General features: G+C 39.2%; 1 pseudogene; it reads right to left on the bottom strand.

The window, feature by feature from the left end:
* Positions 1-5,146: 5,146 nt before the first annotated feature.
* LOC136317866 (poly(rC)-binding protein 2-like) overlaps positions 5,147-26,528 on the bottom strand; it is a 60,926-nt pseudogene continuing 39,544 nt past the window's right edge.

Here is a 26,528-nt window from a genome sequence, read left to right as displayed (position 1 = left end):
AATGGAAATTTTTAAAAAAGCTGGGTATTGATATTTATATTTCACAAAATAGACTTTAAAACAAAGGCTACAGTAAGAGACAAAAAAGGACACTACATAATGATAAAGGGAGCAGTCCAACAACAGGAGATAAACACATTTACACATCCAATGTAGAAGCACCTAAATATGTAAAGCAAATCTTGATACACATAAAGGGAGAGAATGACAGTAATACAGTCATGGTAGGTTTTAACACCCCATTGACATCAATGGATAGATCTTCCAGACAGAAAATCAAGAAAGAAATGGAACCCTTAAATGACACATAAAATCAGCTGGATTTAATTGATCTCTTCAGAGCATTTCACCCCAAAGCAGCAGAATATACATTCTTTTCAAGTGCACATGGAATATTTTCTAGGATAGACCACATATTAGGACACAAAACAAGTCTCAATAAATTTAAAAAATTGAAATTATATCAATCATCTTCTGTGACCATAATGTTATGATACTAGAAATCAATCTCAAGAAAAAAACTCTGAAAAACACACAAAGACATGGAAGCTAAATAACATATTACTAAACCATGAATGGGTTAACAATGAAATCAAGAAATAAACCAAAAGATACCTTGAAACATGTGAAAATGAGAACACAATAACCCAAAATCATGTAACATACTGAAAAAGATACAAATAAATGGAAGCATATACTGTTTTTGTGGATAGGAAGAATTTATATCATTAAAATGTCCATACTACCCAAAGCAATCTATGGATTCAATGCAATTACTATTTAGACACCAATGATGTATTTTACAGAACTAGAACAAATATTCCAAAAGTTTATATGGAACCACATAAGACCTTGAATAACTACAGCAGTCTTGAGAACAAAATTAGAGGGATCATGCAACTTGGTACCAAACTATATTACAAAGCTATAGTAAACAAAACAGTATGGTACTGGCATAAAAACAGACATATAGACCCTGGCCTGTTGGCTCAGTGGATAGAGTGTTGGCCTGGTGTATGAATATCCCAGGTTTGATTCCCAGTCAAAGCACACAAGAGAAGCAACCATCTGCTTCTTTCCCGCCCTCCCTCTTCAATCCCTCTTCCTTTCCTGCAACCAGTGGCTCAATTGGTTCAAGTGTTGGCCCTGAGCACTGAGGACAGCTCAGTTGATTGAACAATGGCCCCAAATGGGGCTTGCTGGGTGGATCTCAGTCAGGATGCATGCGGAAATCTGTCCCACTATGTCCCCTCCTCTCACTTAAAAACAAAACAAAACAAAACAGATATATAGATCAATGGAACAGAATAGAAAGCCTAGAAATCAACCCACACTATATGGTCAATTAATATTTGACAAAGGAGGCAAAAACATCCATTGGGGTAAAATCAGTCTATTCAATAAATACTATTGGGAAAATTGGACAAATAAGTGCCAAAAAAAGAAAATAGACCGTCTTTCTACACCATACACAAGAATGAGCTCAAAATGAGTTAAAGACTTAAATGTAGGCCTCAAAACCATACCAATCCTAAAAGAAAACATAGGCAGTAAAATCTCAGACATTTCTTGTAGCAATGTTTTTCCTGATATATCTCCTCGGTCAAGGGAAACAAAAGAAAAAAAAAATTAACAAATGGGACTGCATCAAACTAAAATGTTTTTGCACAGAAAAGGAAACCATCAACAAAATAAAAGGATAATTCAATGAATGGGGGAATGTATTCACTGATACATGATAAAGGCTTCATATCCAAAATTTATAAAGAACTTATAAAACTGAGCATCATAAAAACAAACAATCCAATTATAAAATGGGCAAAGGACCTAAACAGACACTTTTCCAAAGAGGACATACAGATGGCCAATAGACATATCAAAAGATGCTCAGTATTGTTAATCATCAGTATTGTTAAATTAAAACCACAATGAGAAACACCTCACACCTGTCAGAATGGCGCTCATCAACAAATCCACAAGCAAGTGTTGGTGAGGGTGAGTAAAGGGAACCGTTGTGCACTGTTACTGGGATGCATATTGGTGTATCCACTGTGGAAAATAGTATGGAGGGTCCTCAAAATATTAAAAATGGAATTGCCTTATGACCCAGCAATTTCACTTTGGGATTTATCCATGTACCCCAAATAGTAACTCTAAAAAAGATATGCACCTCTGTGTTCATTTCAGTGTTCTTTTCAGTAGGCAAGATTTGGAAGCAGTCCAAGTGCTCATTAGCAAATGAGTGATAAAAAAGCAGTGGTACATTTACACAATGGAATACTACATGGCCATAAAAGAGAAATAATACTTACCTTTTACGACAGCATGGATGGACCTGAAGAGCATTATATGCAAAGTGAAATAAGCCAGTCAGAGTAATACAAGTAGTATATGATTTTACTCATATGTTAGAATCTAATGGATAAAATGAACAAGCAAATTAGAGACAGACTCATAGATTGAGAGCAGGTTGACAGCTGTGGCAGGGTTTGGGTGAGGGGGTGGAAAGATTGAGCAGAAAAGGACAAAAGAGAGAAACAAAAACCTCGTGGACAGAGACAAACAGCATGGTGATGGATGGCAGTGTGGTGGAGGGTATGGCGATGGACAAAGACTTCACTTCAGGGGTGAGCACACAAGACAATGCACAGAGGCGTGTTGTCGAACTGGGCACCTGAAACTTGTATAGTTATGTTAACCAGTGTCACCCCAATAAATCCGATTAAAGGAGAAATTTAAAACAATGTTTAAAATTCACCTGTAGCTTTATTAAAAAGTTAACTCCTCCCTCCTTCTCCATTGATTATACTGTCTTCCATTTTTAAAGCTTTTGATAGTGCCAGTCTCTGAAAGGGATTAAATAGTTAATTAGCATTAAAAAGCCCTTTATTTAGTCAGTATTTAAAATCTCTAAATACAGCCTCCATTATCCACCCTGCCCCCCATCTTGTGAATGGGAAAGTAAGATGAAAAACTTCAGTTATAATAGACTGAAACTAGCCAGTCCATTCCCCAATCAGATTTGGAAATCACATCTTTAGTATCAGGTTGCATGTGAAATTTTTGTCAAACTTTTTTTTGTACACACTTATAAATGATACTTCCCAGAATATCACTAATAGTCACAGACACAGTGGGTGAATTTCAGTGACTGAACTGCCCTGGAGAAAATGAATGAACTGATAATAGGATCATTCTTGAATAATAGCTAAATTATTAAACCGTAGTCTGGTGGATGTCACTTCCTTAGTGTGGCAAATTAGATTTGAAGGTGCCAGTGTGAATGTCTCAGGCGTATTACATTGCACAGCCTTTTGGAAGGATTTTAAGCTTTTCTATAGCCTTCAGCCTTCTATCCTTTACCAGAGCTCATGTTCATTTTTGTTTTTCATTGGTTTTTATTAGTAGAGGGTGTAGCAGACAGTATTGGTTTTCTGTCATATCCCTTTGTATCTACTTTGAGCCAAAGGCTCTTTCCTGCAAACACCTGCACTGCATTTTCTAGCCCTCGGAGCATCTGGGCCTGCCGTCAGGGCAAACCCATAATGCTGGAAACTAATCCTGACCTGGCTGCCCTCTTCTAATGATGGCCGTGGGTTGGTGGATAAATATCCAGCTGCCTCACCCCTCCTTTGGAGCAGTGATGGGGTAGGGTAACTCTGAGGTGTGGGACAACAGCAGGCTCTGGAGTTCTCCAGCAGGACTGAGCTCCAGTGACAACCCCCCACTCAGTGTTTGATAAAGTTCCCTTTATTGGCTGCCTTCCATTTCTGTCTCAATTTCTCTACTGGCATTTCCTAGAATCACCACCCAAAGAAACTACTTGCACTCAAATCCCTCTCTTAGGTTCTGCTTCTATGGTAACCCACACCAAGACAGAAAGTGAATATGAGAATTTTTCTTCACCAGTTATCATGCAGCTAAGGCAATATTTTCTAATTCCCTGTCATGGAACAACTTTGCCGAGTCCCTAGCTCTTACCGGATGGCAGCATGTTATGCTGGGAAAGCCATGAACTTGAAGTTAGGTTTGCTCTTGAGTTGAAATTCTGCTTTTGCCATTCACTGGCTATTTGACTTGTATGACTTTGCTCAAGTTATTTTTCCTAAGTAAACCTCAGTTTCCCCACATATAAAAGAGGAATTATAATAGCTCCTTCCAGAACTGTTAAAAGAACTAACTACATAATGTATGTCAACAAATCAGTAGAGCTTTGCATATAGTAGCAAACCAATAAATATTAGTTTGTTGACCTCTAATGGGTTGCTCCTCTAATGAGTTGCTCCACAGTCATTACCAACAGAATGTAATGTTCTTGTCCTTGTAGCTTTTGCCTTGAGAGAATAAAGCAAATAGATAACCAGAACAAGACTGTATCAAGATTCCAAGCTTCATGTGATTGCAAGACAGTGGTAAAAATAAACAAGGAAAACATTATTTGGCTAAAAAAAAAATCCAGTCCATTTGTTAATTATTTTTTGAAAATTTTCTGATATTCTAAAACTAAACTGAATTGTATTAGTATTCCACCTTTATAGTTCTATGACAAACAAAAAAATTATAAGCAACAAAATGACCCAAAATAAAACAGAACTGGGAGAAGCTTATAAAACCAAATATGGAACTCAGCTCTAATAGCTGAATGAAGAAAATAATTAAAATAATTTTTAAATCATCAAGTGAATTATAATGTGTAAAGAAACAAAAAAAGCCTGACCAGGCAGTGGCGCAGTGAATAGAACATTGGACTAGGATGCAGAAGACCCAGGCTTGAAACGCTGAGGTCACCAGCTTGAGCACGGGGTCGCTGGCTTGAGCCCAAAGGTCACTGGCTTGAAGACCAAGGTTGCTGGCTTGAGCCCAAGGTCACTGACTTGAGCAAGTGGTCACTTGTTCTGCTATAGTCCCCCGGCCAAGGTGCATATGAGAAAGCAATCAATGAACAACTGAGGTGCCTCAATGAAGAATTGATGCTTCTCATCTCTCTCCCTTCCTGTCTGTCAGTCCCTATCTGTCCCTCCCTCTGCCTCTCTCTCTGTCTCTGTCACACATACAAACCTGGAATTGCTGAATATTCAGAAACTACACAGATGGATAGAAGATGGTGAACAGTCAACAAGGATTATAGATAAATTGGCATTTTTTTTTAGCTGCTTCCAATGCCACTTGTCTCTGAGGAAAGCCTGACAGATATTGAACTGGCTAATGCTGGCAGCAGATGCAATGATGGTAACCTGCTTATTACTAGATCCTTCCTACTGGGATTGCAGTTTTTATCTGTGTCCCAGATAGCTGGTAGATCTTACTCATTTAGACACCCTAATGCCTTATTATACAGCCAATTGAAAGTGCTTGGGATGGTGAGTTCATAAATAGTCTTAGTAAATGCATCCAAACTTGCCCAATGGACTTTTACTTCTGGAGAGTGGATTGAACATCATTGAATCCAGGGTTGTAATGCATTATAGAAAAATAAGATCTTTTCATTGTCCACAGCTTGGGGCAGCTTGGTTAACTGTGGTGGTGAAATGGCATAATGTCCTTGAATAGTATAGGCCTCCAGAAGAAGTTACTTCAGGTCAGTATGAGGCACATGTATGGGGCGATGTGGGGAAACCTCACACATTGCTTCCTATTCTGTACCTGTCTTGAATACCTGCACAGATGGCCAGACAGCTGGATGGCCTTCAGGGTCAAGGTAACTCCAACATGACCAGAGTGGTATGTTTGACACACTCAGTGATGGATTTCACATGCCAGCAGTTGTAATGGCCTGCTTAGTTGAGTTGGGAAGTTTAAGCCCTATTGCCTGGACCTGAGCCAAATATCCTTGGTACTCTCTTGTCAGATGTCCTTGATGTCAAAACCACCTTTCCCAATGAGAGAGCCACACTGATAGCAGGGACAACCAGGCTCAGGGGTGACCAGGATCTACTGGCAGCTGTACTATTGTGCTATGTTCTCTTCTAGTTTGTCAATACAGCGGTACCTTGAGATACAAATTTAATTCATTCTGTAACCGAGCTCGTAAGTCAGTCAACTTGTATATCAAACTGCTGATACTGGACCTGTGTGCCAAAGCACCAACTAGCAGCAGCTTCCTGAATCACAACTCATATTTCGGAATTTCGCTGGGATCTCGAACAAAAATACGGACCGAGTCGCAGCTCGTATCTTAAAAAAAGAAATCATATGTTAGTCTGTTCGTATCTAAAGGTACCACTGTAATCCATAGCAGAGGCTTTAAAGATGGTGCTAGTGGGTCTAACCAAAGTGGTAATTCTCATCACAGTTCTCTTCTGAGATGTTAGTACATGCACCTCTATCCCTCACAGCATCTTAACTGATCCTCTTTTCCTTCTTTTTTTTTTTTTTTTTTTTTTTCATTTTTCTGAAGCTGGAAACAGGGAGAGACAGTCAGACAGACTCCCGCATGCGCCCGACCGGGATCCACCCGGCACGCCCACCAGGGGCGGTGCTCTGCCCACCAGGGGGCGATGCTCTGCCCATCCTGGGCGTCGCCATATTGCTACCAGAGCCACTCTAGTGCCTGAGGCAGAGGCCACAGAGCCATCCCCAGCGCCCGGGCCATCTTTGCTCCAATGGAGCCTTGGCTGCGGGAGGGGAAGAGAGAGACAGAGAGGAGATCGCGGCGGAGGGGTGGAGAAGCAAACGGGCGCCTCTCCTATGTGCCCTGGCTGGGAATCGAACCCGGGTCCTCCGCACGCTAGGCCGACGCTCTACCGCTGAGCCAACCGGCCAGGGCCTCCTCTTTTCCTTCTGATGATACTCCCAACTTCCTTTCCATGCACAAGAAGCTGGATGAAGACATTTAATTCACTTTTAATCATACCCTCCATCTGGCCGCAGGGCCCTTGTCACTTTCCTGTTAATCCCTCTTGTTCTTCCTCTGTCTTCAACCAATCCACTAGTCTTGAGCCTTTAGTTTTTAGTTTTCACAACTACAACAACCAAATACTTGACCTTTCAAAGTCCAGCTCCCCAGATATGGAGACAACTGTGATTATTAAAGGAGACACACTAGACAGAAGCATAAAGGGAAAACAATTGATAGATTTAATTACATTTAAACAACGAACTTAAAACAAACTTTAGAGTGAGAGAAGCTATTGCAACTCCTATACCTAACAAAGGACTTTTATTTAGAATAAAAAACTCCTATAAATTATGAAAGAAATAGAAACTCGATAGAGAAATGAACAAAAGGCTTGAACATGAGCTGCACAAAAGAGTATATTCAAGTGATCAATAAACATAATAAAATGTGCTCAATGTCACTACTAATCAGAGAAATGCAAATTCAGATCTCTACTATACACTGAATAGATTGGCAGAAATGAAAACATTTAACATTACCAAGTATAACCTATGGCGTAAAGCAACTACAATAGAATACTCATACGCTGTTAGTATGAGTGTTGATTGGTACTCTCAATTTGGGAAAGAGTTTAACATTATCTGTGGAAGTTGAAGATACTTACACCCTATGGCCCTTCCAATACACACTAAATAATTCCGTTTATATAGCTTTCAAAAACAGACAAAACACATCTATAGTTTAGATATGCATACTTAGGTGGCAAAACAATGAAACATTGCAAGGGAGTTATTACCATAAAGTCAGGGAAATGGTTAGTTCTAGGGAGGAGGAAGGAATTTGTAACGGGCCAGGAGTACACAGGAGTCTAGTGAAGGGTTCGAAGTACTCTATTTCTTGACCAGGGGGGTAGTTACAAGAATGTTTGGTCTGAAATAATTCATTATGCTGCATGTTTGTGCTGCATGTGCTTTTCCATATGTGTGCTGTATTTTAGTATAAGAAAGTTAAAAAAAAACTTTCTCAAAGTGTTTTCTGAGAAACACTAGTTATTGAGATTTTAATATATGTTACTTATGAAAAGGGTCCCATGGTCAAATATATTTGAGCACTGGAATAAATGAAGATGAACAGGTCTTTAATGTGCCAAGGTACATTGTGAAATTCCAAGAGAGGTCAAGAGCATGCAATTATTTATGTTACCACAGAACACTTTTCCTAAGGGATGTCTTATAGAGCATACACTTAGGAAAAATAGATGGGAAAAACATTATAAAGCAAGTCCCAGTTTTACAAGACAATTGATATGGTTCAACTAAGGGCTTAGGAGTTTTATGGAAAGCATGAAATGCAAAGGTACAAACAAATGAAGTTTTATGTGGCACTGACTATGCTTAAAATCCTCATGATTTCAAGTATCTACCCAATTGATCCAAACATTGAATAGTGAGGGATCAGCATACCCATTCCCATGCTCTCTGGCTATGTTTATTCCAGTTTTCATAGTCACCATGTTGATAACTGTGTGTCTGTGGACAGATGGACCACCCCAGATTTGCTCACATCTTATTGTTTTATGTCAACATCAATTACAATAGTTTATAAGCAAAATCATTCTGATGGACATCTGCTCCAATGCTCATGTGACAACTCTGCTGTAATTGGGACACCATGTCATTTAGCTTTCACTGTATAACAAACCACCCAAAACTTAGTGGCTTAAAACAACAACCACTATTCTGTGTTCTGGAAATTTGGACTGGGCTCAGATGGATGAGCCTTCTGCTGGTCTCAATTGGGTGTCACTCATGTGTTTGTGGGAAGCTGCTAGTTCATCTAGGATATTGGCTGGCTGTTAGCTAAGACAGCTATATGAGTTCCAACCAGGAATTTCTCTCATCATCCATCAGGCAGCCCTTGATGGGCTTGTTCATATGACAGCTATAACAAGAGTCCTAAGAAGAGCGAGAGAGGAATAGTTCCAATGTGCGAGTGTGTTTCAAATCTTTGCTTGCATCACATTTATTATTATCCTATTGGTCAACAAATCGCATGGCGAAGTCTAGAGTCAGTGTATAAGGAGACTACCCAAGGATATGGATACAGGCAGACTTGAGCAAATTGGTAGTCATTACTGCATCAATCTGCCAAAGGTACCTCTGGCATCATAGCCACTTATTACCAAACTATCTATAAAACTGCACTGACTTACGGTACTTCTGATACCAGTCAAATTTACTACAGAGCTGATTTTTAAAAACAAACCTGTTCAATAGTCTTTGAAGGAATGGTCAAAATAAGAAAGGTTGAATAACAGAGAAATCTGCTTTATTTCAAAGATATTGATATGATGAAATGTGAACAGTTTCCCCTAAGGAAAGTATGCAAGATAATTACTCAAGGAGAGATTTAATTATAACCTAACAAAACTAAACAAAACAAAAAAACCAAAGGGATTCTAGCAGATAGGGATTAACTTTAGTTTGCATCTTTTTAGATGTAAAAACTATGACTTTCCCTTAGTTTCACTTTTTTTTTTTTTACCAAAATCTGTTTGTTGTTTTTCCCTCCAATATGACTGTGTCTTGTTTACAGTTTAACTGTTGCAGACTTCAAATTATTATCCAAGACTGGACATATTAACCCTGTCTGCTGGAAGAGAAGAAGCCTGTCATATGGGTAATTATGGCTGTGGGAGACAATAATGAAAAGGCAGAACAGGCCCAGACCTGCTTTTTGTTGTCTTCAGCCATTGGCAGACTGTCTAGGGCTGTGACCATGCTGAGTTGGAAAGGGACTCACATCTCCAAGTTATAACAGTACTTGGAGATAATTACTCTTGGGAAATGGCAAGCCAAGGATCATTAAGTGACTCCATGTGTGCTAGCAATTTCGATTCCATATGACCACCTAAGGCTACCTTCTTGTACTGATTTTATTTTTTTAATATTTATTTTGTTGATTTTAGAGAGAGTGAGGGAGAGAGCAAGAGAGAGTCATTATTGTCAATCTGTTCCTGTACGTGCCCTGACTGGGGAACAAACCGGCGACCTCTGTACCTTGGGGCAATGCTCTTACCAACCGAGCTATCTGGGCAGGGCCTGATTTTATACTATTAAGACCACAAGAAAGGATTTTTACCAAGAATTTGAGTCTCTCAGTTCTAGATCTGAATCATGGTAAGATTCATTTGTTTTGGACATCATTAAAATCTATAGATAATTTAAAATTTGATGAAGTTATAGTTTCTAAACCTTTTATTGATAAGTTGAGATGATAATGATAATAATGGTAGAGAATAGCAGCTCTTACCAAGTTCTTGACAAGAAGCCTATTATTTGATCTTCACAACACCCTCTTATTTCTATTTGACACAGGAACAACCAATGACTTCAAGAAATTAATTAACTTTCCCAAGGACCCACGACTTGTACATGGTGGCACTAGGATTTGAACCCAGGTCTAATCTGACTCTAAAGTGCTGCTATTAACTACTAAGCCACGCCACCTCCCTTTGAGAACTTGGTGGGTCTGAGTATCATAGATATGCTTTTGTTGAGCATTTATTCACTGTTTGTAGTGTGTGCAGAACTGTGCTGGAAGTGTGGCATAAAAAATGTCTCTTGCACAATAGAATGTGGGATAAACAACCTTATAAATAGCTCTCTCTAGTTGGCTGTCTTGGTAGAAACAGAAAGCATAAGTTACAAGAACCTTGTCAATTGACAAACCTGTTTTTAGTTAGAGGTTTAACACTTTCCACCTCCCTCAACAAATCCTGATAAGAGAGTTGCTAACAAGCAGCAAAATGGAAAAATTTGAGCCCTAGTGTATCTTCACCACACACACCCCAGCATTTTATTGATGAAATCATATGAAGTTCGGAAACCCAAGAGAGACCAGGGAGCATCCTGGATATCTTACAGCTGTAAAGATACTACATCTTTCAGGTACTACATCTTTGAGAAATGGCCTTTCACAGTTACATATGGTTTTGTCTCTGTCTTCTGCTAGTTAAAGGCACAGACTCAGGAAACAGACTGCATGGAATCCACCACACATCTATCATTTTACTAGCTGTGTGAACTTGGAAAAGTTAATAAACTTCTCTGGGTCTCAATTTCTTCAACTGGAAAAAGGATACGATAATATTATACTTTGCAATTGAGTTATTATAGAAATTAAGATAATTATGTAAAGCATATAATGCCTGGCTACTTAAATATTAACTATTGCAATTATTATTCTATTAATCAGCTTAAATTAGGTAGAGGTTTTCATTTTTAATTTAAAAGCTTGAAAAAGTATTTTAAATTTTGTAAATAGAAAAAGCATTTTTTTCTGATTTAAAAAGTAATGTGTGTTCTTTGTAAAAGTTTAGAAAATGTAGAGTTACAAAAAATTGCTTTTGAACTTTTAAAGTAACCAAATTCTACTACCTGAGATTATATATCATACCATCCAGAACTTAGTGGGTTGAAACAATAACCAATGATTACTTTATAATTCTGTGAGTTGGCTGGTTCCGCTCAGTATCCCTCTGCACTATTCTGGAGGCTTGGTTGGGCTGGATGGTCAAGCATGGTCTCACTTACAGCTGGTGGCTGGTAGGCTGTAGGCCAAGCTACCTCAGTTTTCCTCTTTGTGGCCACTCTAGCAGGCTATTTACCTGCTGGATAATAGGCTGTTCACCTATTCACATGGTGGTCTCAGGGCTTCAAGTGCAACAAGAAGCAAAGTACCAACCAAAGTCCAAGCATTTTCCAGGCTTCTGCCAGTAACACGTCGGCGAAACAAGTTACATGGATAAGCACAGATTCAACATATCAATAGACAGAGTTCACCTTTTGATCTCAGGAGAGCCAAAGTTGCATTCCAAAGTTACAAGCATACAGAGATAGAAAATAATTTGTGGCTATTTCTTTTTCTTTTTTTTCAGTTTACCATATATATATATATATATATATATATATATATATATATATATATATATATAATACATGACATAAAAACATACTCAAAAGAAATGTTGATTCTGAGCTTTTATAACTTTTAATTACATACCGAGGGCATTTTAATGTCTGCATTCTAAGATGTGCATAATATTACATTGTATGGATTTACCAAGACAAATTTAACCAAAGTCTCTTGCGGGACTTTTAGGTTGTTTCTAATTTTGCAATAACCTTCTGATTATGTAGACTTTTATACCTTTTTCTCATTAGTTCCTTGGTGTATATATTTTCAGGTCTGACATATTGTAAGAATATTCTACAGGAATACTGTATCCAGAGATATTTAAAATACTCAACCGCAGAATGGATATGGACCTTAGCATAGAGCAGCATCCTGAGGGCAACCATTCTATTGCTGGCTACAGAGGTTTGATCCCAGGGGAGAAGGCCAAAAAGCTGGAATAGTGGGTGGCATTCAGAGGTGGGTGGGATAACTGTTGTTTACTTTTACAACCATAACTAAGTATTAGCCACAGAGAACTGTGTGGGAATGCTTCCTATCACCCTCTCCAATTAGAAATGTCTATCTTTTTAATCTTTGCCACTCTGACAATGTTGTTTCCATGATAACAAGACAATAATACCATCTTTTATTTTATATTTTTCTAATCACAAGTAAGGACACTTTTTTATGCTTCATCACCATTTGTACTGGGTTTTTATTGTTGCTTTTAATGAATTGCCCATTTATGTCCTTTGCCCATTTTTCTTTGGTATTTTATTCTTTTATTTTAAAAATTATTTTTACATTTTTTTAAATGAGAGGAAGGAGATAGAGGAGGGGAGATAAACAGACTCCTGCATGAGCCTGAACTGGGATCCACCCGGCAGCCCTGGTCTGGGTCAGGCGCTCAAATCAACTGAGCTATCCTCAGTGCTCAGGGCTGATGCTTGAACCAATTGAGCCATTTGCTTGAGAGGAGAAGAAAGAGAAGGCAGAGAGGGAGGGGAAGACAAGCAGATGATCACTTCTTCTGTGTGTCCTGACCAGCGATTGAACCTGGAATGTCCACATGCCAGGCCGGTGCTCTATCCACTTAGAAACCAGCCAGAAGTCTGACCTGTGGTGGTGCAGTGGAAAAAGCATTGACCTGGAATGCTGAGGTTGCCGGTTCGAAACCCTGCACTTCTCTGGTCAAGGCACCTATTCTTGACCAGATAATGATGCTAGAAACAAGCCAGGGCCTATTTTATAATTTTAATTTATTTTGTTGACATGGTTTCAAGTGTCCCACTCAATGTAACACCATTTACCCACTGCATCGTGCCCCCCCATGACCCTTGCCAAGTCTCTTTCCACCCCCATTTCACACCCTTAGCCCCTCTTCCTGTACCTCCACCCCCCTTTTTCTCTGGGAAGAGCTACCCTGACTTATTTCACTTAGCATAATAATCTCCAGGTCCATCCATGTCATCACAAAAGGTAAGATTTCCTTCTTTTTCATAGCTGCATAGTATGCCATTGTGTATATGTACCAATGCTTTGTTATCTACTCATCCACTGATGAACACTTGAGGTGTTTCCAGATCTTGGCTACTATAAAAATATAGATAGCCAATAGGCATATGAAAAAATGTTCAACATCACTAATCATCAGAAATGGAAAGTATTTTTTAATGGAGAAAGTTTTCATTATAGGAGAGAAAGCAAACCAGGGACCTTAGGAAATCATCATAAACCACCTTTTGCCCAATTGCCTTTTCTTTCCATTTTTAATCTATTTTTTTAAGTTTTTAAATTTATTGTGTTAACATGGATTCAATTGTCCCACTCAATATAACATGCTCATCTTCAAACAACGTGCCCGCATTACACCCCCTTTGCCCCTCTCTCCAACTGCCTCCCCCTTCCCTCTGTGATTTGCAGTCCTGTTATCTGCATCTATGTGTTATGCATATATAATTTCATTTATCCCTTCACATTCTCTGATCCCATCCCTTCATTCCCCTTCCCTCTGACAGCTGTCCCTCTGGTCCCTGTGACCCCACCTCTGCCTCTGTTCCATTCCTCAGTTCACTGTGTTCATTAGATTCCACACATAAGAGAGATCATATGATATTTGTCTTTCTCTGCCTGGCTTATTTCACTTAGCATAATAATCTCCAGGTCCATCCATGCCATTGCAAAAGGTAAGATTTCCTTCTTTTTCACGACCACATATTATTCCATTGTGTATATGTACCACTGCTTTTTTATCCATTTGTCCACTGATGGACACTTGGGCTGTTTCCAGATCTTGACTGTTGTAAACAATGCTGCAATAAACATAGGAGTGCATATCTTCTTTTGAATTAGTGTTTTGGGATTCTTAGGATATAGTCCTAAAAGTGTGATAGCTGGGTCAAAAGGCAGTTCCATTTTTAATTTTTTGAGGAAACTCCATGCTGTTTTCCACAGTGGCTGCACAAGTCTGCATTCCCAACAGCAGTGCGGGAAGATTCCCTTTTCTCCACACCCTCACCAGCACTTGTTGTATGTTGATTTGTTAATGAGAGCCATCCTGACAGGTGTGAGGTGGTATCTCATTGTGGTTGTAATTTGCACTTCTCTAATGATTAGTGACATTGAACATTCTTTTCATATGTCTATTGGCCATCTGTATGTCTTCTTTGGAGACGTATCTATTCACTTCCTTTGCCCACTTTTTTTATAAATAAATTTTTATTTTAATGGGGTGACATCAATAAATCAGGGTACATATATTCAAAGAAAACATGTCCAGGCTATCTTGTCAATCAATCCCGTTGCATACCCATCACCCAAAGTCAGACCGTCCTCCATCACCCTCTATCTAGCTTTCTCCATGCCCCTCCCCCACCCCCTCCCTCTCTCCCTCCCTCCCTTCCCCCGTAGCCACCACACTCCTGTCCATGTCTCCTAGTCTCGTTCCTATGTCCCACCATGTACGGAATCCTGCAGTTCTTGTTTTTTTCTGATCTACTCATTCCACTCCATATAATGCCATCAAGATCTCACCATCTCGTTGCAAGTGATCCGATGTCAATACTTCCCATGGCTGAATAGTATACCATGGTGTATATGTGCCACATCTTCTTTATCCAGTCTTCTATTTTTTTTACAGTGATTAAAGCCTTTAAGCAAACTCTTGGCCAATACAGCAAGAATCCATAAAAGAGTAGTGTCCTTAACATGTTCACCAAGTTCAAGTTGGCCCCAACACCATGCCAAATCCCTGAAAAATGCAACCCAACCCCAGTTCAGTCTGTTAGGAGCTGTCACAAGGAGCAGGAGTCCAGGAAAAGTCCACATCCAGGAAAAGTCAGCATGGCACTGGAATTGTTGTCACAATTCTATACTTTGCAGCTCACGTCCAAGTCCCAATGACCACTGCTTCTAGCTGGTAATGATTCAGGTAGACTGGAAAAGCCATCTGCAGCATGTGTGGAGATGGAGCTTCTGTTCTCCTCTGCCTGGAGAGATGAGACCAGGTTGCTTTTCCCTGGAGCTCTGCGACTGTGGCTTGGTAAAGAGAACCTTGGGATACACTAAGCTGGGTGGCAAAGGTAGATTCATAATAGATGTTGCCTGTGCCCATTTTTTAACTGGATTGTTTACGTTCCTGGTGTTGAGTTTTAGAAGTTCTTTATAAATTTTGGTTATTAACCCTTTATCAGATATATTAGTGAATATGTTCTCCCATTGTCTGGGTTTTCTTTTTATTTTGTTAATGGTGTCTTTTGCTTTTTAGTTTGATATAGTCCTATTTCTTTATTTTGTCTTTTATTTCCCTTGCCTGAGGAGATATATTGGCTAAAATATTGCTTCGAGAGTTATCTGAGAGCTGACCGCTTATGTTTTCCTCTAGGATTTTTATGGTTTCACAACTTATATTTAAGTCTTTTATCCACTTTGTTGTTTTTTTTTTTTTTGTGTGTGTGTGTGTGTGTGTGTGTGTGTGTGTGAATGGTGTAAGCGGGTGGGGTTTTTTTTTGTTTGTTTTGTTTTGGTTTTTTTTGCATGTATCTGTCCAGTTTTTGCAACACCATTTTTTAGAAAGACTGTCTTTATTCCATTGTATACTCTTGCCTCCTTTGTCAAATATTAATTGATCATAAAGGCGTGGGTTCATTTCTGGGTTTTTTGTTTTGTCCCATTGATCTGTATGTGTGTTCTTAAGCCTGTACCAAGCTGTTTTGATTACACTGGCTTTGTAGTATAACTTGATATCAGAAAGTGTGAGACATCCCACATTGTTCTTCATTTTCAAGATTGCTGAGGCTATCCAGGTTCTTGTTTGGTTCTGTATAAATTTTTTGGAATATTAATTCTAGATCTGTGAAATATGCCACTGGCATTTTAATAAGAATTGCATTGAATCTATGGATTGCTTTGAGTGGTCTGGGCATTTTAATGATGTTCATTCTTTCTATCTGTAAACACAGTATATGCTTTCACTTGTTTGTGTTTCCTTGATTTCTTTTTTCAATGTCTTATAATTTTCTGAGTATAAGTCTTTTACCTCCTTGGTTAAATTTACTCCTAGGTACTTTATTTTTTGTCATTGCAATAGTACATTGTATTGTTTCTTTAATTTCTCTTTCTGACAGTTCATTATTGGTGTATAAAAATGCCACTGATTTCAAAACATTAATTTTATATTCTGCCACTTTTCTAAATTCATTCATCATGTCTAGTAATTTTTGGCAGAGATTTTAGGGTTTTCTCTGTACAGTATCATGTTGTCAGCAAGTAATGGTAGTTTTACTTCTTCTTTTCCAATTTAGATGCCTTTTCTTTTTTTCTTGTTTGATTGCTATGGCTAGCATCTTCTAGTTTTATGTTGAATAGGAGTAATGAAAGGGCTTGTTTTAGATCTTAAGGAAATTGTGTTTAAGTTTAGCCCATTGAGTGTGATGTTGTTTGTCATTTTTGTCATATATAGCCTTTATTATGTTGATGTATGTTTTTTGTGTTCTCACTTGGTTGAGAGTTTTGAGCATAAATGGATGCTGGATTTAAGCAAATGCTTTTTTCTGCATCTATTGATGTGATCATGTGATTTTTATTCTTCTTTTTGTTTATGCGATGAATCAAATTGATTGGTTTGCAAATATTATACCAGCATTACCTCCCTGGAATAAATCCTACTTGATCATTGAATATGATCTTTTTAATGTTTTTATGAATCCAGTTTGCTAATATTTTGTTGGAAATAGATTGATTTACATAACAGCTATGTTTATCAGGGTTACTGGCCTATAGTTTTCTTTCTCTGGAGTGTCTTTACCCCGTTTTGGAGTTAAGATAATTCTTTCCTCATAAAATAAGCTTGGAAGTCTTTTCTCCTATAGAATTTTTTGGGCTAGCTTGAGAAGGATAGATGTTAGTTCCTCTTTGAAAGTTTGGTAAAATTCTCCTGTGAAGCCATCCGGTCTAGGACTTTTCTTTTTGCTGCTCTGTGCTTATATTTATCTTGTCCTCTAAATCAGTGATTTGATCCTCTTCTTCATCCAAGTTGCTGTTGATTCCTTCTGGTGAAGTCCTCATTTCAGATATTGTACTTGCCATTTCTGACTGGTTTCTATTTTATGGTTTCAATGTCCTTTTTATTGCTTACTATTTCTTTGTTTAATTTCTTAGTTAGATCATACGTTGTTGCTCTAAGCTCATTGAACATCCTAATAACCGTTATTTTAAACTCTGTGTCTGGTAGTTTGGTTGCTACCATATCATTTAAATATTTTTCTGAGAATTTCTCTTTTTGATTCATTAGGGCATATTTCTTTGTCTTCCCGTATTGCTTGTGTATTAGGTAGCTCTGCTATGACTCCCAAATTTGTTGTGGTGTCTTTGTGAGGAGGATGAGCTCAGTGGTACAAATCTCCAGGCAACCTCAGCTCCTTGCTCTAGGAATGTTTCTTGAGAAACATATTTACCCTCCTGTTGGATGTGAGCCTTGGATGCTGTTGGTCCTTTAGTGGGTGAAATTAACCCTTCAGGTTGGCTGGCTCTAAGGGTCTACCTTGATCATGCATATCAGACCTGTGCAGTGTCTGTCCTCTGGGGCGTAATTATGCTCAGCAGGGTCTGGTGCCTCCTAGACTCCTCCTTTTAGGTGTGCCGTTTGCATAGCTAGTGGAGTCTAGTGTTGGTGCAGTCTGCCACCCACTACCGGTTGTGTTGGTTCGGGTTCTGTTGGGTGAGGTTTTGGTGTGGGTTGTCAGATGTCTTTTGTAACCCATCGTGTGCTTCCTATCTGTAACTACCCTTTGTTCACTGTTTGTGTTTTCTGTGCCTGAGTGTGTATTGGAGGGGTCAATCTGTGTATAAGGATCAGTTTCCTCCTGGTTAGAGTTGGCAGTAACTCTGTAAAAGGGCCCAAATCCCTTAAGATTTGCCTCTGCTTTTTGGCTGCTCCACCTCTCCTTCCAACTTCCCACAGAGTCTGCAGTAGAAAGACTGTAGAGTGGGCTTAGACAATCCTCACCCTATCAACCCCTCTACAGGTTGTAAGGTTGGTGGGTTAGGGCACTTGAGTTTGGGAGTACAACATTAGTGGGGCTCACTACTTGGGAGGTTTCTTGATCAGGAGCTCAGTATGGGGAAAGTGGACCCTCCTACAGAGCCTAATCCCTCAGCCACTGCTAGACACTCCCAATTCCATTTCTCCCCAGTGAGATGAGCAGCAAGGTCAGATTGGGTGGGCTGACAGTCTCCTCTGAAGAAGTTCTTTTAGCTGAGAAGCCCCTGGTCTCAGGTAGGAAGATTAAGAGAGTCTTCTACTGGGGCTGATTATGACCCTTCCCCCAGATGGTGGCTAAGCCCCTCGTCTGGTTCTAACAATAGGTCCCAAGGAACTCATACTTGAATGTCTGAGCTCTAAGCCTCTCTCTCTTCCTCTGCAGAACCTAGTCCAGCAAGGGAGGGTATTCAGGACTTGAGCTGGCTGACTGTGAGGCTATATAAGTCGTCCAATGTGTGTAAACTGCTGTGCAGGTGCTGACCTCAGGATGTGGAATTCACCTCACTTGAACTTTGTGCCTGATGAGTTCTTCCTTTGCATATGTTGCTTGTAATGCTTATTTGACCTTTTCCATTGTTTGCAGCTGGCTACTGGATGTGTTGGTTCTGGGCCTTGTACAAAGGAACCTGGTTCAGACCAGTGTAAGATACTTTCTATGATTGGCCCTCAGCAACCGTTTTGGAGCTATAAGCAATCCAGAGGTTGTGGCTACTTCTGCTGGACCGAGTTGCACATGGAAGGACCAAGCTGCACACCTAGGCTTTTACCAGCACCAGGCCTGAGGGCAAGTCAGCAAAAGGCTGAGGTTCCCTGAGAATGCCTCCTGCTGCCTCTGCCTACTGGCTGCTTGTTGGCCTCAGTCCCTTAAAAAACTCTGGTAGAGTCTAGAGACTGGGGCAATTCAGGGATTAGGAAGGGTGGTGGGTGTGACTCCCACTCCAGGGCCCCAGGTGTCGATCTGTCCTGTATATTTTCACAGATCTTGGTAGGGTGTGGCCACCAAATGTCCAGTGTGTATGGTCTGTGATACCCAGAGATATGGTCTGCCCTCAGTCTGGACAGTTTCTACTGAATCTCCAGTGGGCCAGAAGTACCAGTCATATTCTCAAGAAATTGAGGGGGAAAGCTCCTGCCTCAATGTCAGACAATTGGGTCTCTGTCATACCTCCTGTTTCCTGGTCAAAGCTGCTACTTCCTAGCCCAGCCCAGTCTCCATAGGGTGGGGAAAGAGAGAATCCCAAAGATGGGGCAGTTGCTTTCCCCCAGGCTGACACTGCATGGAGGGTATGCTCCACCCAAGAAAGATGGTGATTGCAGTACTGGAGAATGACGCACAGGGGTTCTGGTGGCCATCACCCACAGTGTCTCTCCCTGGGTCACGAACTTCACAATCTATTCATGCAACTCTAATCCTCTCAGCCCTCCCCTGCCAGAGCCCCAGGTAAGTGGCTATCTATGAGACTTTCTGTGCTGGCCCTTTAAGATGGAACTTGCATCTCTGAGAGCTCCCATCCCTTTCTTGCAGACAGAAACCTTGGCTCTTTTCACCACCAAATGCTGTGTGGGCACCTCTTCTAGGCTCTGGAGCTCTAGGTTGAGGGCCTGGCCTGGGGCTGAGGACCCTCCCCTCTCAGGGAGACCCTCCCCACAGTGAGAGTCCCTCTGGACCCTCAATCCCACTCACTCCTGGGAACGGGGTAGCCCTTTTCATGTCTCCGCCCTTCCTACCATCTCAGTGTGGCTTCCTCAGTGATCCTTGGGTATAGACTCCTCTTTGTTTAGTCCAAAGTTGTTTTTCAAGATGATTTTTATTAAATTTACTTATAACTTCAGTTTGGTACTGGGAAGTGGCAACTGGAATATCTGCCTACTCCTTTGCCATCTTGGAATCTCTTTTGGTATGTTACTCTTTTCATTAGAAAGCTAATATTTATTGATGTCTTACAATATGCTACTATTCTAAGCTCTTAATAGGCATTACCTATTTTAATATTCACCATAATCTAATGGAATTACAGTGGTTTCTCATTTTTCATGGGGGTTATCTTCCAGACCCCTTGTGATAGGCAAAAATCCACGAATTAGTGACCTTATATTTATTTTATTATTTATATATATTTTACAGCTTTATAAACCCTCCCCACACTCTTATAAACCTCTCCCACACTGTTATTAACCTTTTACACACTTATTTTGCTGCAAAAATAATTAAAATAATAAATATATAAAAATACCTATATATTGCAACATCCCTCAATATAGAGAAAAATCCATGATACAAAATTAGATATATACAATTTAAAAATCCTCAATACAGTGAGACCATGAAAAGTGAACTATGATATGGTGAGGGACAACTGTATTTTTGTTTCCATTTTAGAGATGTGAAAACAGAGGCAACGACTCAGTAATGTGCACCCCAGGAATTTTTTTAAGTGCTGGTGTTAGGATTCAGATCAGGCAGTCATATCTTATAACCCAGGTTCTTAATCATTCTGATTTATTCTTTTTCTTCTGAAGTATTAACTTTTAAAATCTTTTTATATCTAGATATTAATTTGTAAGAGGTATTTTACATTTTTCCTAGTTGGTCCTTCTATATTCAATTTTCTGGCAGTGTTGTTTTCTGGACAGGAGTTTAAAAATTTTATGGGCCCCAGCTGGCTGGTTCAGTGGATAGAACCTTGACTCAGCGTATGGATGTCCTGGGTTCGATCCCCAGTCAGGGCACACATGAGAAGCGACCATCTGCTTCTCTTCCCCTTTCTCTCCCCCTTCTCTCTTTCTTGCACTCCCAGAGCCAGTGGCTCGACTGGTTTGCACACCAAGCCCTAGTGCTGAGGATAGTTCAGTTGGTCCGAGCAACAGCCCTGGCATTGAGGATAGCTCGGTTGATTCAAGCATCAGCCCAAGACAGGGGTTGCCAGGTGGATCCTGGTTTGGCACATGTGGAGTCTATCTCTTTGTCTCCCCTCCTTTCACTTAAAAAACAATCTTACAGATGTACTTTTCATTTTTTTTAATAAGTTTTTACTAATGGTAATGGGATGACATTAATAAATCAGGGTACATATATTCAAAGAAAACATGTCTAGGTTATTTTGTCATTAAATTATGTTGCATACCCCTCGCCCAAAGTCAGATTGTCCTCCGACACCCTCTATCTAGTTCTCTGTGCCCCTCCCCCCTAACTCTCTCCCTCCCTCCCCCCACCCCTGGTAACCACCACACTCTTGTCCATATCTCATAGTCTCGTTTTTATGTTCCACTAATGTATGGAATCATGTAGTTCTTGTTTTTTTTCTGATTTACTTATTTCACTCCGTATAATGTTATCAAGATCCCACCATTTTGCTGTAAATGATCTGATGTCATCATTTCTCATGGCTGAGTAGTATTCCATAGTGTATATGTGCCACATCTTCTTTATCCAGTCTTCTATTGAAGGGCTTTTTGGTTGTTTCCATGTCTTGGCCACTGTAAACAGTGCTGCAATGAACATGGGGCTACATGTGTCTTCATGTATCAATGTTTCTGAGGTTTTGGGGTATATACCCAGTAGAGGGATTGCTGGGTCATAAGGTAGTTCTATTTGCAGTTTTTTGAGGAACCACCATACTTTCCTCCATAATGGTTGTACTACTTTACAGTCCCACCAAGAGTGAATGAGGGTTCGTTTTTCTCCACAGCCTCTCCAACATTTGCTATTACCCGTCTTGTTGATAATAGCTAATCTAACAAGGGTGAGGTGGTATCCCATTGTAGTTTTGATTTGCATTTCTCTAATAACTAATGAAGCTGAGCATCTTTTCATATATCTGTTGGCCATTTGTATCTCTTCCTGGGAGAAGTGTCTGTTCATATCCTCTTCCCATTTTTTTATTGGATTGTTTGTTTGTTTGTTGTTGAGTTTTATGAGTTCTTTGTAAATTTTGGGTATTAGGCCCTTATCTGAGCTGTTGTTTGAAAATATCATTTCCCATTTAGTTGGCTGTCTGTTTATTTTGATATCAGTTTCTCTTGCTGAGCAAAAACTTTTAATTCTGATGTAGTCCCATTCATTTATCTTTGCCTTCACTTCTCTTGCCATTGGAGTCAAGTTCATAAAATGTTCTTTAAAACTCAGGTCCATGATTTTAGTATCTATGTCTTCTTCTATGTACTTTATTGTTTCAGGTCTTATATTTAGGTCTTTGATCCATTTTGAATTAATTTTAGTACATGGGGACAGGCTGTAGTCGAGTTTCATTCTTTTGCATGTGGCTTTCCAGTTTTCCCAACACCATTTGTTGAAGAGGCTTTCTTTTCTCCATTGTGTGTTGTTGGCCCCTTTATCAAAGATTATTTGACCATATATATGTGGGTTTTATTTCTGGGCTTTCTATTCTGTTCCATTGGTCTGAGTGTCTATTTTTCTGCCAATACCATGCTGTTTTGATTATCGTGGCCCTATAATATAGTTTGAAGTTAGGTATTGTAATGCCCCCAGCTTCATTCTTTTTCCTTAGGATTGTTTTGGCTATTCGGGGTTTTTTATAGTTCCATATAAATCTGATGATTATTTGTTCCATTTCTTTAAAAAATCTCATAGGAATTTTGATGGGAATTGCATTAAATTTGTATATTGCTTTGGGTAATATGGCCATTTTGATTATATTTATTCTTCCTATCCAAGAACAAGGAATATTTTTCCATCTTATTGTATCTTTTTTGATTTCCCTTAACAATGGTTTATAGTTTTCATTATAAAGGTCCTTTACATTCTTTGTTATGTTTATTCCTAGGTATTTTTTTTTTGTTGTTGTTGCAATCGTGAAGGGGATTATTTTTTTGAGTTCGTTTTCTAATATTTCATTGTTGGCATATAGAAAGGCTATGGACTTTTGTATGTTAATTTTGTATCCTGTGACCTTACTGTATTGGTTTATTGTTTCTAGTAATCTTTTTGTGGAGTCCTTCGGGTTTTCGATGTATAGGATCATATCATCAGCAAAAAGTGATAGCTTTACTTCTTCTTTTCCGATATGGATGCCTTTTATTTCTTTGTCTTGTCTGATTGCTCTGGCCAGAACTTCTAGCACCACGTTAAATAAGAGTGGAGAGAGTGGACAACCGTCTTTTTCCTGATTTAAGGTAGAAAGTCCTCAGTTTTATGCCGTTTAATAGGATGTTGGCTGATGGTTTATCATATATGGCCTTTATCATGTTGAGATATTTTCCTTCTATACCCATTTTGTTGAGAGTCTTAAACATAAAATTGTGTTGTATTTTATCAAAAGCCTTTTCTGCATCTATTGATGAGATCATGTGGTTTTTGTTCTTTGTTTTGTTGATATGGTGTATTACGTTAACCGTTTTGCGTATGTTGAACCATCCTTGAGATTCTGGGATGAATCCTACTTGATCATGATGTATTATTTTTTTAATATGTTGTTGTATTCGGTTTGCCAGTATTTTGTTTAGTATTTTAGCATCTGTATTCATTAGAGATATTGGTCTGTAGTTTTCTTTCTTTGTGCCATCCTTGTCAGGTTTTGGTATGAGGGTTATGTTGGCCTCATAAAATGTGTTTGGAAGTATTGCTTCTTCTTCAATTTTTTGGAAGACTTTGAATAGAATAGGAACCAAGTCTTCTTTGAATGTTTGATAGAATTCACTAGTATAACCATCTGGGCCTGGACTTTTATTTTTGGGAGGTTTTTTTAATAGTTTTTTCTATTTCCTCCCTGCTGATTGGTCTGTTTAGGCTTTCTACTTCTTCATGACTCAGTCTAGGAAGGTTGTATTGTTCTAGGAATTTATCCATTTCTTCTAGATTGTTGTATTTGGTGGCATATAATTTTTCATAGTATTCTACAATAATTCTTTGTATATCTATGATGTCTGTGGTGATCTCTCCTCTTTCATTTTGGATTTTATTTATTTGAGTCCTGTGCCTTTTTTCCTTGGTGAGTCTTGCCAAAGGTTTGTCAATTTTGTTGATCTTTTCAAAGAACCAGCTCCTTGTTTTATTGATTTTTTCTATAGTTTTTCTGTTCTCTATTTCATTTATTTCTGCTCTGATTTTTATTATCTCCTTTCTTCGGCTGGTTTTGGGTTGTCTTTGTTCTTCTTTTTCTAGTTCCTTAAGGTGCGAAGTTAAGTGGTTTACTTCGGCTCTCTCTTGTTTGTTCATATAGGCCTGAAGTGAAATGAACTTTCCTCTTATTACTGCTTTTGCTGCATCCCAGAGATTCTGATATGTCGTATTTTCATTTTCATTTGTCTGTATATATCTTTTGATCTCTGCGCTTATTTCTTCTTTGACCCATTCATTTTTTAGAAGTATGTTGTTTAGTTTCCACATTTTTGTGGGTTTTCCCCCCTCTTTTTTGCAGTTGAATTCTAGTTTCAAGGCTTTATGATCAGAAAATATACTTGGTACAATTTCAATTTTTCTAAATTTGCTGATATTGTCTTTGTGGCCCAACATATGGTCAATTCTTGAGAATGTTCCATGTACACTAGAGAAAAATGTATACTCTGTTGCTTTGGGATGAAGTGTCCTGTAGATGTCTATCATATCCAGATGTTCTAATATTTCGTTTAAGGCCACTATATCTTTATTTTTTTTTTCCTTTTTTTTTTCTTTTTTTTTTTTTTTTTCTGAAGCTGGAAACAGGGAGAGACAGTCAGACAGACTCCCGCATGCACCCGACCGGGATCCACCCAGCACGCCCACCAGGGGCGATGCTCTGCCCACCAGGGGGCGATGCTCTGCCCATCCTGGGCATCGCCATGTTGCGACCAGAGCCACTCTAGCACCTGAGGCAGAGGCCACAGAGCCATCCCCAGCGCCCGGGCCATCTTTGCTCCAATGGAGCCTTGGCTGCGGGAGGGGAAGAGAGAGACAGAGAGGAAAGCGCGGCGGAGGGGTGGAGAAGCAAATGGGCGCTTCTCCTGTGTGCCCTGGCCGGGAATCGAACCCGGGTCCTCCGCATGCTAGGTTGACGCTCTACCGCTGAGCCAACTGGCCAGGGCCTATATCTTTATTGATTCTCTGTTTGGATGACCGATCTAGAGCCGTCAGCGGTGTATTGAGGTCTCCAAGTATGATTGTATTTTTGTTAGTTTTTGTTTTAAGGTCAATAAGTAGCTGTCTATATATTTTGGTGCTCCTTGGTTTGGTGCATATATATTAAGGATTGTTATGTCTTCTTGATTCAACTTCCCCTTAATCATTATGAAATGACCATTTTTGTCTCTGAGTACTTTTTCTGTCTTGTAGTCAGCATTATTAGATATGAGTATTGCTACACCTGCTTTTGTTGGGGTGTTGTTTGCTTGGAGTATTGTTTTCCAGCCTTTCACTTTGAATTTGTTTTTATTCTTGTTGCTTAGATGTGTTTCTTGTAGGCAGCATATAGTTGGATTTTCTTCTTTAATCCATTCTGCTACTCTGTGTCTTTTTATTGGTAAGTTTAATCCATTTACATTTAGTGTAATTATTGACACTTGTGGGTTCCCTACTGCCATTTTATAAATTGCTTTCTGTTATTTTTATATCTTGTTTGATTCTTCTCTTTTGTTTTTCTATCATTTGTTTTTGTTTGTTTGTGTTCCATACTTCTTTCCTCTGTTGCTACCTTTTTTAAGTCAAGTGTTTTTGTGGTGGCTTTTTCAAGGGGGGTTACCATTAAGTAATGAAAAGGGTACCTACCATATTCATTGTAGTACCCTATCTTATGAGTATTTCTGTACTTCATCGTCCTTTGCTACTGTTAATCTCCATCCTCTCCCCCCTTTTTTTCCTTTGTTGTCACAGTTTAAGTTTGGTTTTATTGTGTTCTTGGTGGAGCTGTTACTTGCAGTTTGTGTGGAACTCCGGAATGCTCCGAGGATAAATTTTTCTGTTTCTAGTTGATAAATTTGTTGTGATTTTGGGGAGATCTGTCGGACGCGCTGCTCATGGCGCCATTTCCGTGACGTCACTCCAGATGTACTTTTCTATACGAATATTTCAGCTTGATTGAGGTTGAACTGACAAAAATTTCTCATATATGTAAAATGTACAAAGTGATGATTTGATATACATATACAATGTGAAATGATTCTCATCATCAAATTAGTTAACATGTTCATCACCTCTCATAGTTACCTTTGTTTTCATTTTCTTGAGAGCACAATTTCAATTCTCAGCAAATTTGAATT

The sequence above is a fragment of the Saccopteryx bilineata genome, chromosome X, assembly GCF_036850765.1.
Source record: "Saccopteryx bilineata isolate mSacBil1 chromosome X, mSacBil1_pri_phased_curated, whole genome shotgun sequence".
NCBI lineage: Eukaryota > Metazoa > Chordata > Mammalia > Chiroptera > Emballonuridae > Saccopteryx > Saccopteryx bilineata.
Note: the sequence above shows the minus strand (reverse complement) of the source record. Positions and strands in the feature narration are given on the sequence as shown.